The sequence below is a fragment of the Bombina bombina genome, chromosome 1, assembly GCF_027579735.1.
Source record: "Bombina bombina isolate aBomBom1 chromosome 1, aBomBom1.pri, whole genome shotgun sequence".
NCBI lineage: Eukaryota > Metazoa > Chordata > Amphibia > Anura > Bombinatoridae > Bombina > Bombina bombina.
The window spans coordinates 456,684,403-456,700,768 of NC_069499.1; the positions used below are offsets into that span (position 1 = coordinate 456,684,403).

Sequence of the window (16,366 nt, forward strand, 5' to 3'; positions counted from 1 at the left end):
GGGGTTTATTATTTTCTTAGGGGGCTTAGAATAGGTGTAATTAGCTTAAAAATCTTGTAATCTTTTTTTTATTTTTTGTAATTTAGTGTTTGTTTTTTTTTGTAATTTAGTTTAGTTAATTTAATTGTATTTTTAGATAGATGTCTGTAGTTTATTAAATTTATTGATAGTGTAGGTGTATTTGTAACTTAGGTTAGGATTTATTTTACAGGTAATTGGGTAATTATTTTAACTAGGTAGATATTAAATAGTTAATAACTATTTAATAGCTATTATACCTAGTTAAAATAATTAACAATTTTCCTGTAAAATAAATATTAACCCTAACATAGCTACAATGTAATTATTAATTATATTGTAGCTATCTTAGGGTTTATTTTATAGGTAAGTATTTAGATTTAAATAGGAATATTTTAGTTTATAAATGAATTAGATTAATTTAATATAAATTTAGTTAGGGTTAGATAGAGTTAATATAGTTAATATAAATACTATAGTAACTATATTAACTATATTAACCCTAATATAATTAGGGTTAATATAGTTAATATATATAATGTAATACCTATATTAACTATAATATACTTAGGGTTAATATAGATAATATAGCTGGCGGCGGGGTAGGTAGATTAAATTAGGGGTTAATCATTTTAATAGAGATGGCGGCGGTGTAAGGGGTTTACATTAGGGGTTAATAATTTTAATATAGATGGGGGCGGTGTTAGGGGCTCACTTTAGGGGGTTATAGATATAATATAGCTGGCGGCGGGGTACGGGAACGGCGGTTTAGGGGTTAATAACTTTATTAGGTTGCGGCGGGGTACGGGAGCGGCGGTTTAGGGGTTAATAGCTTTTTTATTGTTAGGATAGTGAGGGGGGGATAGCGGATAGAGGGTTAGACGTGTCGGGCTATGTTAGGGAGGCGTGTTAGACTTGTCTGGCTATGTTAGGGAGGCGTGTTAGACAGTGCGGGTGTTTTAGACTTTAGTCAGGTTTTATAGGCGCCGGCAGTTTCTAACGTGCCGCAAGTCACTGGTGACGCCAGAAATTTGTACTTGCGCAGATTTCTGGACATCGCTGGTTTGTCAGACTTACGGCACGTTAGCATCTGACGGCGACTTATATGGGATAGCTCGAGTTGCGAGCTGAAACTGCGGGCGACGCCGGTTCCCTCGCTTGCGCCGCAAACTGCGATCTATATCGGATCGCGCCCAATGTGTTCACTCCCCGTGGAGTTATTTAGGAGCCAGCACCAATTGGCTAAAATGCATGTCTGTCAAAATCACTGAGATAAGGGGGCAGTCTGCAGAGTCTTAGTTACAAGGTAATCCCAGAGGTAAAAAGTATATTAATATAACCGTGTTGGTTATGCAAAACTGGGGAATGGGTAATAAAGGGATTATATATCTTTTTAAACAATACAAAAATTGGAGTAGACTGTCCCTTTAAGTGAATATATATGCCTTGATGTAAAGAGCATATTTCCAGTGGGCGTGGGTTACCCATGCTTCATTCCTTTGATGTGTGTTATGTTTTAAAGTTTCCATTATATTCACTTTATTTTCTTCTCTCCAATGCCTAGTGATAAAATACAACATAAATAGCTTTATTAAAGCTTTATACAGATCTCACATATTGAAAAGCTACTGTGAAATAAACTGTTCATATATCACACATTCTCATTGTGTATTTACTACATTAAGCAAAAGCTATATGCCATCTAAAGTTGGAAACCATGACAACAGATATATTACAGCAACTTCAGCTACAGAATTCTTCAGCAGCAATTAAGGACGAGTTACGAAATTGGTTTATTTGTTTTCTCTAATTGTGCCATTGCATATACAGGACTGACCTGCAGACTGTTTTGCAAAACAATGTTTGGAAGAAGATAATTAAGAAAAGAATTACTTTGAGACATTGTTTACACAAAGGAATGCTTCATTCTCGCCACCATTTAAATTGTGTTAAATGCTAAATAAGTAAAATTGCAGTGTTTGCTTTATGCACCATGATGAGTCTTATTTATCATTTTATCCCTGTAGAAAACTGTTTAAAACTGTTATAAAATTAGCTTGATAGCTTACAATCGGCATAAATCTGTTTTGTAAATATTTTTTTTTTTTACAAATCTTTTCATTTTTATATTTTTTTGTAGCAGAAGTAGCAGAAAATATGTTTCATGCAAACTGACTTATCGCTTTCATCATACTTATTATTCAGGTAATGTTTGAAGTAAAGGACCAGTAAACAGAGTAGATTTGCATATTCAACAAATGCATGATCTAAATGATTAGTAGATTATAAAGTTATGTCTATTTCCACTCCTGTATAATGTGACAACCATCAGCCAAATCACATATGCATATACGTATATAGGTGACTCAAAAAGTGTAAAAAGACTGTGCACATTTTGTTAATGGAAGTAAATTAAAGTTGTTTAACATTGCATGCTCTATCTGAATCATAGAAGTTGAATTTTGACTTGAATGTCCATTAAGTAGAAGTTTACAGGAGTCTTCAGGGGTTACACCTCCTTCATACTTCGCTCCACCTGCCTGCTAGTGTCAATAAACATATAGCCAATGTCTAATTAGGAGAAAGAAGATAAATTAAATATTGCCCCTGTTCTGTCTAAAACTCCAAGTCGTTGAAATCTCCATAAACGTCACTTCGGGTGACTCTCCCATTTTCACTTTTTTTTGCCTCTGTTAGGGGGGCGCCTGCCAAACATCTGGCATCCACCCAAAGTGAACCTTGGGGAATGAGGTTTACAAGGGGGGCTTTGCCCCCATTAAACCCCCCAGACAGAGGCAAAAATAGATAGTGAAGATAGGCGCTAATGCTGAATTACAGTGCCCATCTGATTGGCCAGTGTCTCCGTCAGGGACAGGATGCACAACCAATCAATGTGTAATTGGAGATTTTGACGACTTGGAGTTTCGACAGGACACCCCTTTACATGACTTTGGAACATAAACCAGACATGAAACACTTTATCTAGGAAGGCATGGGTGGAGAAGAAAGGACATCTTTTTATATGGAAAAAGATTGCTGTCAAAAAGGAAAGTGTGTGTGATTCTTCATCACAACATAAATTGTGTCATATGAATACAAATATACATTTTCAAATACAATTTTATTTTATTTATTTATTTTTTTAAAATACAATTTATGTTTAGATTACAAATCTTTAATTACAAATACAATTCTTTTTTTTTTTTTTTTTGGAAGTACAATTTATTTTGGAATTACACTTTTGTTTTTTGGAAATACAATTCATTTTTTTGATTTGGAAGTACAATTCAAATTTTTGGAATTACATTTCTAGCATGTGTCAAAACACTGTCAAAAATAATTTCGGACTTGTGTTGTCATAGCATTCACTTCAGTAGTTTACCTGGAATCTATCAAAATCAATAATCCTTAGCACATTATTATCATAAAACAAAGCAGAATAAGCACTTTGGGCATGTTAAAGCATGTTGTATGGTAAAACATATAAACATACTCTGAAAGAAGATCACATGCCACTTTGAGTTTTTGTTCCTACAATAAAAACTGTAATAAAAGTACAATAAACATTTTGAGCTATGTTCATATTATAAAAGGGTAAACTGAGGTAAAACAGTGTGTAAAAAAAAGTAAAAAAAAAGCTTATAAATATTAAATACAGATTAAAAAAATATGCATAATGACTTACACTTTAGTGTTGCCAAGTGTAGCCTGCTTCACACCCTTATCAGTGTCCTACTCCAAACCTTGTGGTATCATATAACAAAGTGTGCATGTGAGGATAATTATATATTTAGAAACTTATGTTAGTCCATACTATTTTTTTTTTTTTTATATAAGATATTTTTTATTGAAGTTTGAAAACTAAGGCATACAGACAAGTCATGGCATTTGCAAAAAAGAAATACATAGAATACAGTGCGAAACAGAAATGTAGCCTTTTGTGTACAGGTAAGTAAATGTATCATCTGCTCATTTGGAGTCTTCTTTAAAACTTATAGAAATAACACCTCAATTTAAAGGGTAAAGGGGGGTATATCAATAACATACTAGTCATAAACACTTTTAAACAGGATTAGAGTGTTCGTATGGGGTCTGTGCCCCTAAGCTTAACCAGTAAGCTATATTAGCCAGGGGGGGGGAGCAATCTAATAGAGGCCATATTGGAAACGACCACTATATAGAGATCAAAGTTAGGTTCTAACAAAATGATACTGAGTGTATTCATTTGGCCAGGTACAATATTAAACCACATCTTGGGAAGATATGGACTATAAATTCTATTAACGCCTATCATATACTAAATAATATTTAACATCTAGATCCATTAACCTCTGACTTGCAGCTAGCACAGATCTTAAACGTCAGGCTTATATTTCTTACTGGGAAGATTACTATTAATATAACAGTTAAAGTTACATATAGCATTGGGCATAATGTAACACTGACCAGGGGCATGGGCCCTATACCCCTAGGTCAAGAGTAGAACATGCAGCTTCCCAATATAGAGTATAAAAATATAACCAGTATAAAAAGGATAGGGGGCTGGCACACATATATATATATATATATATATATATATATATATATATATATATATATATATATATATATATATATATATATATATATATATATGTATATATATATATATATATATATATATATATATATATATATATATATATATATATATAATGGAACAGTAGAACTTGGGTCTAAAAATACTCTAGCAATATATACTAAACTAGAGATGGATCTCAGCAATAATAATTCGTCAATAAAGCTATATATTTAAGGTCCTGGATGAAAAACTTCACAATCAACCATTGTGTGGTGTGGAATACATATACATATATACATTGTAAGCTTTATAAACTGCCTTGTTATGTCCTGCACACTACACCAGCACTATGTCACTAAACATGTAATCCCATTATTGTTATCAAGCACAAGCTGGCATGCCTCTAACAGGGAGCAAAATATACATATAGGTAGACACTACTATGTCTAAACATATATATTATATTGGAGCAATCGGTACAATAACAATTTTAACTGTATGAACAATATGTAAATTACAGGAATCCTAAAAAAAAATAAAAAAAAATAAGGAAGTCTAAAACTGCGGGGCTAAGGTGAGAGGGGAGCTCACGAGTTACATCAGTAAAAATTCTTCACACACAGTAGATCAATAATATCTTTACAGAAGGCTGGGACAGATAAATAAACAGTTAACTCCACATAGTAGGAGAAACCTCCATATGCAAGAGATCAAATTGTCCCAGTCATAGGCAGCCACTTCCCATCTAAGAAATAGTGTGGATATTAATATTAGGTATTCAAATAGCAGTAACTGATATAGTATCTATAACCCCATACGGTGACTATCCTCCATTATATGATGATATGTTATATGAACAGATTAATAATATAGGGTGAGGCTCACTCATCAGTTTATGTCGCCTTGTAAATAAGTTATATAGCAAAAATGTGCGCCATGATATTTTGTATATGTTAGGGAAAACACGTCATAAAGTACAAAAAAGAAAAAACCTTAAACCTATGTTAACAAGTAAAGTTGCAAGAAATATATTGAGAACAAAAATTGAATTGGAGTAACAGGGAACCACCTACAGATTTCAACTTAAAGGGCATCATAAGGGGTATCCCAATTAGACTGTACCTTTATTACCACTGAAACCCTGGGAAATCTAAACTAGCATAGTCCTCGATACATGCATAAGAGTTTAACATGCAGGCAGGCCCTTCATAGATTATCCGATGCCTATTCTTACTCCATCATATGTTAGGGAGCAGTCTTTTCCCAGAGTTGAGTGGACAAATATAAATATGAACAGGGACATCCACTTTCCGCCTAGTGAGCATATTCTATCAATAGTCCCATGTGGAAGATCCTTGTTTGCAGCAGTTTGGGTATCGCTGGCTGTGACGCTCCGGTGGAACTCTAAACTATCAACCGGTAAGGACAATTCTCTCTGCAGAGCCGTTGCGCATCTACCTTGACAAGTCCAGGAAAGCTGGGTATGGACCTGTCGTGGAGCACAATTCTCGGTGTGAGCCATTAAGGTCTGAGGAGCTGCAGCGGGCTCTTGTACAATCTGCACATAAAGCTCTTTTCTTGGTATTTGAGGAACGGCAAAAATAAAATCCTTAGTTGCAGCTGGCACGGGAATATCAAAGTGCTCAAGGGTCTCATGCCTCCCGGATCCTCTCTCAGACAAATGAGACTCGTAACAGGCTCCCATAGGTGGGGGTTCCTCATCCGAATATGGTTTGTTGCACCGGGTCCCCACCTCAAAGGCTAGATATAACTGCTGCTTAAATCGCTGTAACTGCTCAGCAATCACCAATGTTAGCCTCTGCTCCCACATAGTAAAACGGTCACTGTCCGAGACAAAATTTCCGTCATGTAAGACTTTTCCCCAGGGCATGGTTTACGTCCATGTGATATTAAGCCCAGTCAACTTAATTAATGGTGATTGTTAAAGTTTCACTTCTCAAAGAAAGGGTGTAGAACAATGATAGTATCTGCGTACTTATAACCTTAAGCAGGTAGTGGGGAGGGGTAGATGAAGGTCCAGGCCGCTGTAAGGCCTCCGCTGTGCACCTCCTCTAGTATGGTCTGCTGGGCTGAACTGCCGTGGATGAAAAATATACAAATCTGTTCCTCAGATGTTCAAGTGCACAATATCACTCAGAATAATTGTAGAATTTACGTTAGTTAGGCAATAAAAAGCGGATTAGGTTGCACTAAATCACAGCCCATGTTGAAAGCAGCCATCTTGGTCATTGGTTACTATTTTATGTCCCTTTAAAACATCCAAATCAATATTCCTCTGAATGCTGTTATATGATGCAAACGAGAATAATTACTTCTGGAATGTTAAGCCATGTTGTATGTTACATGAGAAAGGTTAAAAATGTTACCTGCAACGTTGATATGCTGGGATTGTCAGCCATTTCTCCACATTTAATTGAAAGCAAGAGAGCATCTTGTTCCAGGCAAACTACTGAACTGAATACTGTGACATCACCAGTCCTTTAGCGAATGGCGACTAGCATTTATTTTTTATAGTGTTTTGACACTTGCTAAAAGTGTAATTCCAAAAAAGAATTGTACTTTCAAAAAAAAAAAATTGTATTAAAAAAAAAAAAAGTGTGATTCCAAAAAAAGAATATTGTATTTCAAAAAAACAAAATTGTACTTTGAAAAAAAATAATTGTATTTGCAATTAAATATTTGTATTCTAAAAAAAAAAATATTTCCAAAGAAAAAAGTTAGACTTTAGGGGCGAAATTACATATACGGCGTAGGTTTCAGCACAACTGCTGAAACCCATGCCACCCGTAAGTTCACCTCGCACATCCAGTGAATCACATATATACGGTGCCAGGAGATCATATACTGCCGTAAGTCAGATAAACCGGCGACTTTCAGAAATTTGCAGAAATAGACATTTCTGGAGTCACCAGTGACTTACGGCAGTATATGAACTGCCGGCGCCTAAGTAAAAAACAAAAAAATGTTTAATTGCCCATAAAAGTCTAACCCGCCTCCCAAAAATTAACCTGACACGTCAAAACCCCTACAGGTATACCTCACTTTACAGCACTTCACTTTACAGCGATTCGCTAATACAGCGCTTTGTGGAGCTGAAGTTCAACCTCCAAGGATTTTGAAACAGTGCTGTAATCATCGTGAGATTGTGAGAAAAGTGACTGGCACCATTTTGTTATGCACAGTTCACTTTATTTACAGCATTACAGTGCAATCTGTGTCTCGGTGTTATAATCTGGCAAATTTTACTGCAGTAATTGTCACCATTTTACAGGTACAGTATTTATTAAATACTAGTGGAAATAGTGGCAACGGTGTTAGTTTAAGCAAATATCAACCCCTTCATAATATAGTATGCTGAAATAATAGTAGATATATAATCTATTCAGTATTCATTATATACCAGTTAGTATCACTGGTGAAGTGTAGGAGAAGGGGGGTGCTGACTGTCTGATAGATATATAGGTACAAAAAAAAAAGAGAGAGAAGTTTGACAGTACCCAGCACTCACAAAACACTATATAGTAACAGTATGCATTGAAAAACGGATTGTGTCCAGAACTGGTTATTAAAACGTAACTTTTACAAATGATAGAATAAAATAAAAAAGGTTGGTAAATAGTACCAAATGTATAACATAAATATGTGAGACATACATTTAAAACTTAGATTAAGAAACAGATCAGGACTGTGTGTGTGAGACTTCAAAAACAGAATTACTTCCCTGGGTAATAGTTCAAATACACCGTAACCCTCAGGGCTCAGAGAATACACGGATTGCTCTAAAGCTAATCTAAAAAGGGGATTGACCCCAACAACATTACCTAATCTGAGCAATACTGGTACCTAGAGCAGGAGAGGAAATGGTTTATAAATGACTGATTAAGGAAGGCAATTGCCACATCAATATAAGCTTAGAAAAGTCCCAGGTAAACACAAATTAGCAAGTCTCATGCACACAGACAAGGCCTTGTCTGTGTGCATGAGACTTGCCAATTTCCTAAGTCGGGCTTGCTTACGGATGATATAGCCTCTAGACATCGCCTTAACCGCTCCCCAGAGTGTATCGTCTGTTGTCTGTCCATTGTTGTTAAGTTGGATAAGTTCTGTAAGATCTCTACGTAACTCTTCCCTGAAGGGAATGTCTGCTAGGATATTGCGCGGAAGAGACCACTTGCTTTTATGAAGACAAGGGTCACTGGTGTGTAGGTCCGCCAGAACTGGGTCATGGTCTGACCAAGAGCAAAGAGGGATATTAGATTGGAGTACTGAGTCTAAGGTCGTCGCCGAGCAAAAGATATGGTCCAGTCTGGAGTAGGTTTTGTGTGCCTGGGAGAAGTGGGTGAAGTCTCTTTCTGTAGTGTGTAAGGATCTCCTAATGTCATAGTACCCAAATTCAGACATGATAGATTTAAAGCGTGTGGAGAGAAGAGTTAGTTGGGAGGAGGTCTTAGAGGGGGATACCGTCTTGCGATCTAATTTAGTGTCCCAGATCATGTTATAGTCCCCTGCTATTATGACCCTACCCTGTTTGTAATGATAAATCAATCTCAGTATTTTCCTAAGACATGTAGGCTGATGAGAGTTGGGCAAGTAAACCGAAACTAGGGTGTGAGTGACATGATCGAGCTTGCAGACTACTATAGTGAACCTAGCCTGGGGGTCCTTTAGCACCTGAATTTCCTCATAAGCTACCCTCCTGTGTATCGTGACTGCAGTCCCTCTTGCATTCTTTGAAAATGAAGAGCACTCTATAGTCGTGTATGAGCGAGAGTGAAATCTATGGGGAGTGTCAGTCAACCAGTGCGTTTCTTGCAGGAATACAATGTCGGGGTTGTGGTGATAGAGCATACGAGTAAGTAAGCTCCGCTTGAAGGGAGAGTTTAAACATCTAGAGTTATGTGTGCAGACTCGTAGATGGTTCATGTTCTGTTTCTAACCCTGTGGAGTGAGTGATCAGGGGCGGATGGGGTGTCCAGGGGGCGTAAGTCAAAGACCTGGGAAGTATTACGTACAGGATGGGAAGGGAGGAAGGGAAGTCAATCAGCACGTAAGACAGGAACGTACCGACAGTACAGGTGGAAATAGTCCACCTAGGTGGAACCCTGGTGTGGGTTAACCTATAGGGGGTGGAGCTAAGAACAAGTGTATGGGTGGAGGAGCCGGAAGGTCCAGCCCCACTCCATTAACTAAATGAATAACTAGTGGGATGGTAAACTAAAGTGCAAATAATTGTCAACCTGTGGGCCCCGAGTAGGGCGCAACAAAAACCTAACAAGCAATATGAACACAGAGGTCTAACATGAAACAATAAAATGAGACCATGTACATATAATTAGAAAATTACATATTTCACAAAGTGCGAACCCTACTCCATGAGACGTTAGCATAACAGCAAAAAGGAAGAGTAGTAAGGTTAGGCATTTTTAATCATGTCAGGCCTGTGGTGTGAAAGCATAAAAAAGCTCTAACTTCAGGAGGACAGAGGGTCAGGTTGGGTTGTGTCCGTAGGCTGTTGCATTCTCATCCTCTTTGAACTTTGGTCCTTAACAGACCATTCAGGAGCCGTGACTCTTAGCTTAGATTGTGCAGCGGGAGGTCCCTTAGGATCCTCCGGCATAAGACCCCATTGACCAAGGAGAGAAGTCCCTTGCGTGAGCGTTGTCACTGTGAATGTTTTGTTGTCCCTTGTTATTATCAGTTTGGTAGGGTAGCCCCACCTGTATTTAATATTTTCCCTGCGAAGGATCAGCGTAACTGGCTGGAAGTATCTGCGGTGTTGCAGAGTGTGAGCGGACAGGTCAGGCAGCAGCTGAATGTCCTTAAATGGCTCTGAGATCTGTGGCCTCCGAAAAGCAGCCTGCATAAGTCTGTCCTTGAAGAGAAAACTGTGGAAGCAGACTATGACGTCTCTCGGTTTCTCCTGAGAGACAGTTCTAGGACGCAGGGCTCTATGAGCTCTTTCCATGGTGTCAGTCAGCCCCTCTATTGGGCCTAGTAATTCTTTGAAAAGATCTTTCAGGAAGTTTTGAATCTCGGCAGGTTGGATATCCTCAGGTACTCCTCGAAATCTGACGTTGTTTCTGCGTGCCCTGTCCTCTACATCAGCAAGTTTGAACTCCAGCTGACTAATCTGTTCCGCAAGAGATTCTGAGTAGGAGAGCAAGTTTGTATGGTCGGTGGCAAGATTGTCCTGTTTTCTTTCAAGAGAGTCCACTCTGTCGCCAATCTCCGAAATGTCCTTGCGGAGTTCAGCGTGGTTTCGCTGAATTTCTTTAGTTATGGAGAGAGTTTGGTTTGCAAACATTTTTTTAAGGGTTGCCTCCATGATTAAGTGTTGTGGCCTAACAGGTGGCATAAGGTCAGGTTGGGAACTATCCCCCAGAGATTCAGAGTCACTCAGACCCTCATTGGAGTCTTCATTCTGGTCTTTAGGAGGTTGCGTGAAATGGTCCAGGACCGTTTTCTTAGCTGGCCCTGGAGTTTTCTGGTGTCTCCTGGCGGTGTGAGGCATTTTCATAGGAGAAGTGAGTACCATGTACTCAGCAGATGAGCTTGAATTAGAGATGTTAGGGAGACTTGTGGGCCCAACATGCTAACAGAGTGAAAAGGAGAAATTACATATGCACAATAGTATTACATAACGGAGTAGGGCTCGGCGGCCATCTGGACCTCTATCTCCCCATAGCGGCGCTTATGGGCAGAATGCTACCCTACGGAACGCAATTTCAATCAGAAAAAGCCAACTCAGGTGGAGAAGGAGGCCAGGAGGGCACTTTATGCAAATAACCCTTTACTTAGTATGAGAAGTTGCTATATACCTTGAGATAGGCATCCCCTTTGGACTCAGGGAAAGAGGGGTACGACCCAAAGGAAGGGGAAAAGGAGAGTGGAAGTGACCAGCCCGCGTTAGCAGGCCGGAAAGGGGATGTCCAAAGGGGGGGTTCAGCCAGATAAAATGAAGTCAACACACAAATGAACTCATCAGCCTAAAATATATGGGACAGTGGCTCCTGCTGGCCAGAGCGCAAGGCGGGAGCGGGGAGGCTTTATAAAACACAGCTTAGTGGGGTAAGAGTAGGCTGTTACTTGAGAAGTTAACACTTAGGTATGCAGTAGTTTAATTTACAGGTGAGACTATTACCATGAGAAGGACCTGCAATAAATGAAAGTTATTAGGCAGACAGCATGGCAATACAACACTCCACTCTGGGCTTAGACCCAAAGAAACATAAGCTGGCGCAGCAGCGATATTATAACAATACAGTAAAACTCACTGGTGTAAAAAGTCAGACTGCGTAGAAAAAAGGCCCAAAATATACAGGGCGGCACAGCAACAGTGTTTGTTAAAGAACAATCCAGAGCATATGAACAGGTTATATGGGCAGAAGAGTTGTGTTATGTGTATCTGATGCCAGACTTTTGTGAAACACAGGTTTGATGTTGGCTCCTAATATTCAGTGGATTGCACAAACAGTCACTCCTAAAAATGCCCAGCAGAGAGGACCACTGAACAAAAGAGCCCCTCAGGGATCCCAAATGGGAAACAGAGCACAACTATATTAAAATTAGGCTTGGGTGGGGACAAAGGGCTTTCCTGCAGGTAATTACCCACTGTTATTGGTGACCTTCTTACGTTTCAGCTGAGCTAATGATTATGCAGTCTAAGAGGTGGGTATTAGGTGGGGGTGGATTATGGTGCAGCCTTTAATTATAGACTGGTCCGCCAACAGTCTCTTACCCCTGTTGTCAGCGATCCCTGTTTCTTCAGTATACTCTGGCCAATGCTATCCCTGCGCCCTGCGGCCTCTGCTGAAATACCTGGGCCCAAACCAGCCCAGAGATGTAGTGTCGGAGGCCGAAGGGGGAGTCCAGATATTCCCCACAGGTACTAGTTCAAACTCGCAGGCAGCCGCCTGAGGAGCCGCCGGCACCACTCCAATCACACACCTCAGACCTGGGAAACTCCGGAAAGCAGATGTCCGCTCCTACAATTGCCTGTAGCCGGTCTCCCCTACTGCAGCGACACACCGCTGGTAATTGTGCACCCCTCCGGGTCAATTATAGCAGTCAGGGGGGGGATTAAGTGTGTCCTGCGCTGTAATGAGGCACTCCGGTGCAGCGCGGGCTAATCGTATGAGAGCTGTGGGGAGGATGGCAAAATGGCGGCTTTTGGCGCCCTTACTCCTTTTACCCCTGCTGGTCTCTGCGTTATATCCCAGACAATCTCCACAATGGGGCAACCGCTGCACCCCTCTCACCTCAGCACGCAACCTCCACCAAGCTCCCACAGGACTGATTCAGATCCCGGTCAATTTGCAGGTAGTCTGGAGTGACGCTAGGGGTAGTAGCTAGAGGGTACTTCAAAATCCTATCCACTTGTCAGGTGCCGCTTTCTCACTCTCTATTAACTGTATCTCCGGAGCGGAGCCCCGACCCTCTGGAGACAGTCTTAGCCAGATGAACCCCGTAGGAAATAGGAGATTGTGCCTTGTCCGCCGTGAATCAGTATAAAGTGCGGCACTCCCAAATTCTTGAGCTGCTTATTTCTAAGGTTATCACCTCCAGCAGCCTTATGACACAATGCTAAATTTGCTATTATAGGCTTTAAATCTTTTAGTTGCTATTAATTACTGGAATAAAAGTTTTTTTCTCTCAGGAGCTCACACTTGCTGCGTCTGAACAGTTAGGCAGTTAGCTCCGCCCCATCAGGTGTAATTGTTTTAATTTTTGATAATTTTGTTTATTATTTTTTGTAAACTTAGTGTTTTTTATTTTTTGTAATTTAGATTTTTTAATTTTTCTCGTAGTGTTAGGTTTTTTTTTTTTTTTTTTTTTTTTTGTAATTTATTTTTTTATTGAGGTTGAAATAGCAAATATACAACAGTCTCAGCAACAGGTTACACTTCACAATACACATTGAACTGACATGACATGACAATTTAGGCACCTCAGTTTTGAAATCTTGTAGGTTCGCAGTGTCCTCAGGTAAACAGGTCCAATCAAGGGACCAAAAAGGCTAACAAAACAATTGAGGGCATGTTAATGGAGATAATAGTAGACATTTGCAGTTACAGCATTCACAGAGGTAATACAAATTCTGGAGTGAACACACAATATCAAAATAGAGAGATATAAACCTAGTTAGCTATCAACACTGAACAGGTATACAAGTATAGACATAAATAAGACTATTATCATGGATACTTTACAGGGGAGCAGGAAACATAAACAAGCTTAAATTTCCTGTAGTGGAACCCCGAGAGCCATTTTACATAAATGCATGGGAAAGACAGGGTCATGGCTCTGCGGGTTGGACAGAGACTACTACACTCTGTCAAAAAAGTATGCGGAGGAGAGAAGACTCAACCCTAACCGCACAAAAATGGGGGGGGGTGGAGGTAGAGAACAGTCCAGCAATGTCATATTTTTCTGTTGCTAGTTAATATATCCAACACATTAAACAGTCCTAGATGCACCCAAGAGAAAAATAGAGTATTATCATGTAGATTTAACATCAATTCACACAGAAGAATTAACTAGTTTAACACACTTCAAGTCATAGATAATTAGCTTGGCTTTGTTATGCAGAGGCAATACAATATGTCTGCAGGAAACTCGCACCGCAAGCAGAACAAAGCGAAACTCCTGCGTTTACAATGCAATTAAATAACCATGAATTCACATTAGTCAGTAAAACAACTGTAAGAGAGATATCCTACACATGCAAAAATAGGTGGTTACCTAAACATTCTATCCAACACTAGTTCAGACAAAATAGCTAAGTGACAATACAATCTTATTACTTGAGATTGGGCACTGCAATATGGGTAATGATCAATCTAAAGTGATAATACAAAAGCAGGCACTGGTACACAGAAATTACTGACAGGCTTGTAGTTTAGGATATTTAGCTAAATGGCAAAGCTTATATAGGAATGAATAAGTTGTGGGAACTGCATGGTTTCAGGGCATACATTATTATGAATGCAGGATCACCACCCCTACCAGATCTGACAGTATATCTCATAGTACAAACAATTTGCAAAAATACACATGGTAGCAAAACTTCATAGTAGAGAGGACCCAATAATAAAAAAATACAGCACCTAATGAAGGCTAGGCACACAGAAATGGGAAACATGGTAACATTGAACAATAAATTTATGGAGCTCACAAGCGTGTCCTAAGCAAATGAACAGGATCAAGGTGCAAGTTCAAGTATCAGGCCCCTAGGCCTTCATAGCGAGCCACAGCAGGTATCTTCAAAAATTATTATTATTTGGGATCATAACAGTGTGTTCATAGAGAGAGTGTCCCATCCGCAGCTGTTCCCTCAGACACCAACACCCTTTCAAAGCCACTAACCCTCACCTATCCAATGCCAGTCCGGAGACCCTGAGGAGCATGACGCCGTAATGATAGCAAAGGCAGTATTACAGCAGAGTAAAAACACTGCAAATCCAGGCAGCGGGAGAAAAAAGCCCAACCGGTAAAGTAACTTGCCTCCGAAGTCGCAACCATCTGTGTAGGTGTAATCGCAGGCTTTTCTCCACTCCACTCAGGGACCTCAGTTACAGCTCTGCCCCCAGCTGTCTCCTCCTGCGGGGGTGCACAGGTTGCATTCAGTGCACGGGCTCCAGTCACAGCTCCCTGGTCTGAAGTGTGTGTCAAGTTACCGCCGCTCCCGTGCACTGAGGCGGCTGATGACAGGCAGGCTAACTCCAACAGGTGACAGCGGGCTGAAGTCTCCTGGATAGGCCCCATACGTATGTCGGGTGCCACTGCCGCGGGTTCATAGGTCTCAGTGCCATCTTCTTCCACATCTCGGTGACTGGCAATTAGAATAAGCCGGTCTAGCCTGTGCAGCAGTTTATTGTGGTATTCCTCAAGAAGGGCTAAAATAGCCATGCAGGTATCCACCATGATCCAGCCTCTTCGCAGCTAGGCCACAGCAAGCTGCCCTGGCAGTGAGGTGTGAGCTGTTCAGAGACTTTTTAATCGATATCCTGCTGACTTTGGGATAATCCTCTGCTTAGTTATAGTGTTTTGGGGTTGAAGTAATAGTGTTCCCCTTGCTAAAAAACAAGATTAAATCAACTTTATTTCTTTTCCTCTGTGGAGCTCTTTTCTTGTGCTGCTACTCAGCTCGACGGTTAGCTCCGCCCCCCCGTGTTAGGTTTTTTTAAATTTTAAATTTAGATTTTTTAATTGGTAGTATTTTTTTATTTTATTAGAATAGTAAGGTTAGGTTAATTTATAGTTTAATGTTAGGTTTATTTTTATTTCACAGGTAAGTTTTTATTTATTTAAATATAGTTATATTGTAATTTTAATTTAACGTTAGGGGGATTTAGGGGTTAATAGTTTAATTTAGTGTTTTGCGATGTGGGGAGCCAGCAGGTTAGGGGTTAATAGGTTTATTTAGTTGCGGAGATGTGGGAGGCCAGATGTTTAGGGATTAATAGATTTATTTAGTGGCGTCGATGTCGGGGAGCAGCAGATTAGGGGTTAATAACTTTATTTAGGTGTCGGCAATGTCTGGGTGGCAGATTAGGGGTGTTTAGACAGTTTCGCACCCTGTTTAGCGCAAAAAAATCTAGGTTATGAAGTACGTACAAATTGAATGAACACAGACTGGAAAGGTAAGGGATATTTAGGAAAAATTAGGTACTAGAAATCTTGTGGGAAGTTTCTACCTACTTAAGGAAGAGATAAAACTATATATCCACTAGTACATACAAAAAGATCAGTAGCTTTTTCTATGGC

General features: G+C 39.6%; 1 protein-coding gene across 1 annotated transcript in view; it reads right to left on the bottom strand.

Moving 5' to 3' along the window:
• Positions 1–16,366, bottom strand: part of LOC128658546 (dynein axonemal heavy chain 11-like) — a 1,692,686-nt gene that overhangs the window by 465,246 nt on the left and 1,211,074 nt on the right. The gene's annotated exons all lie outside the window — the stretch shown is intronic.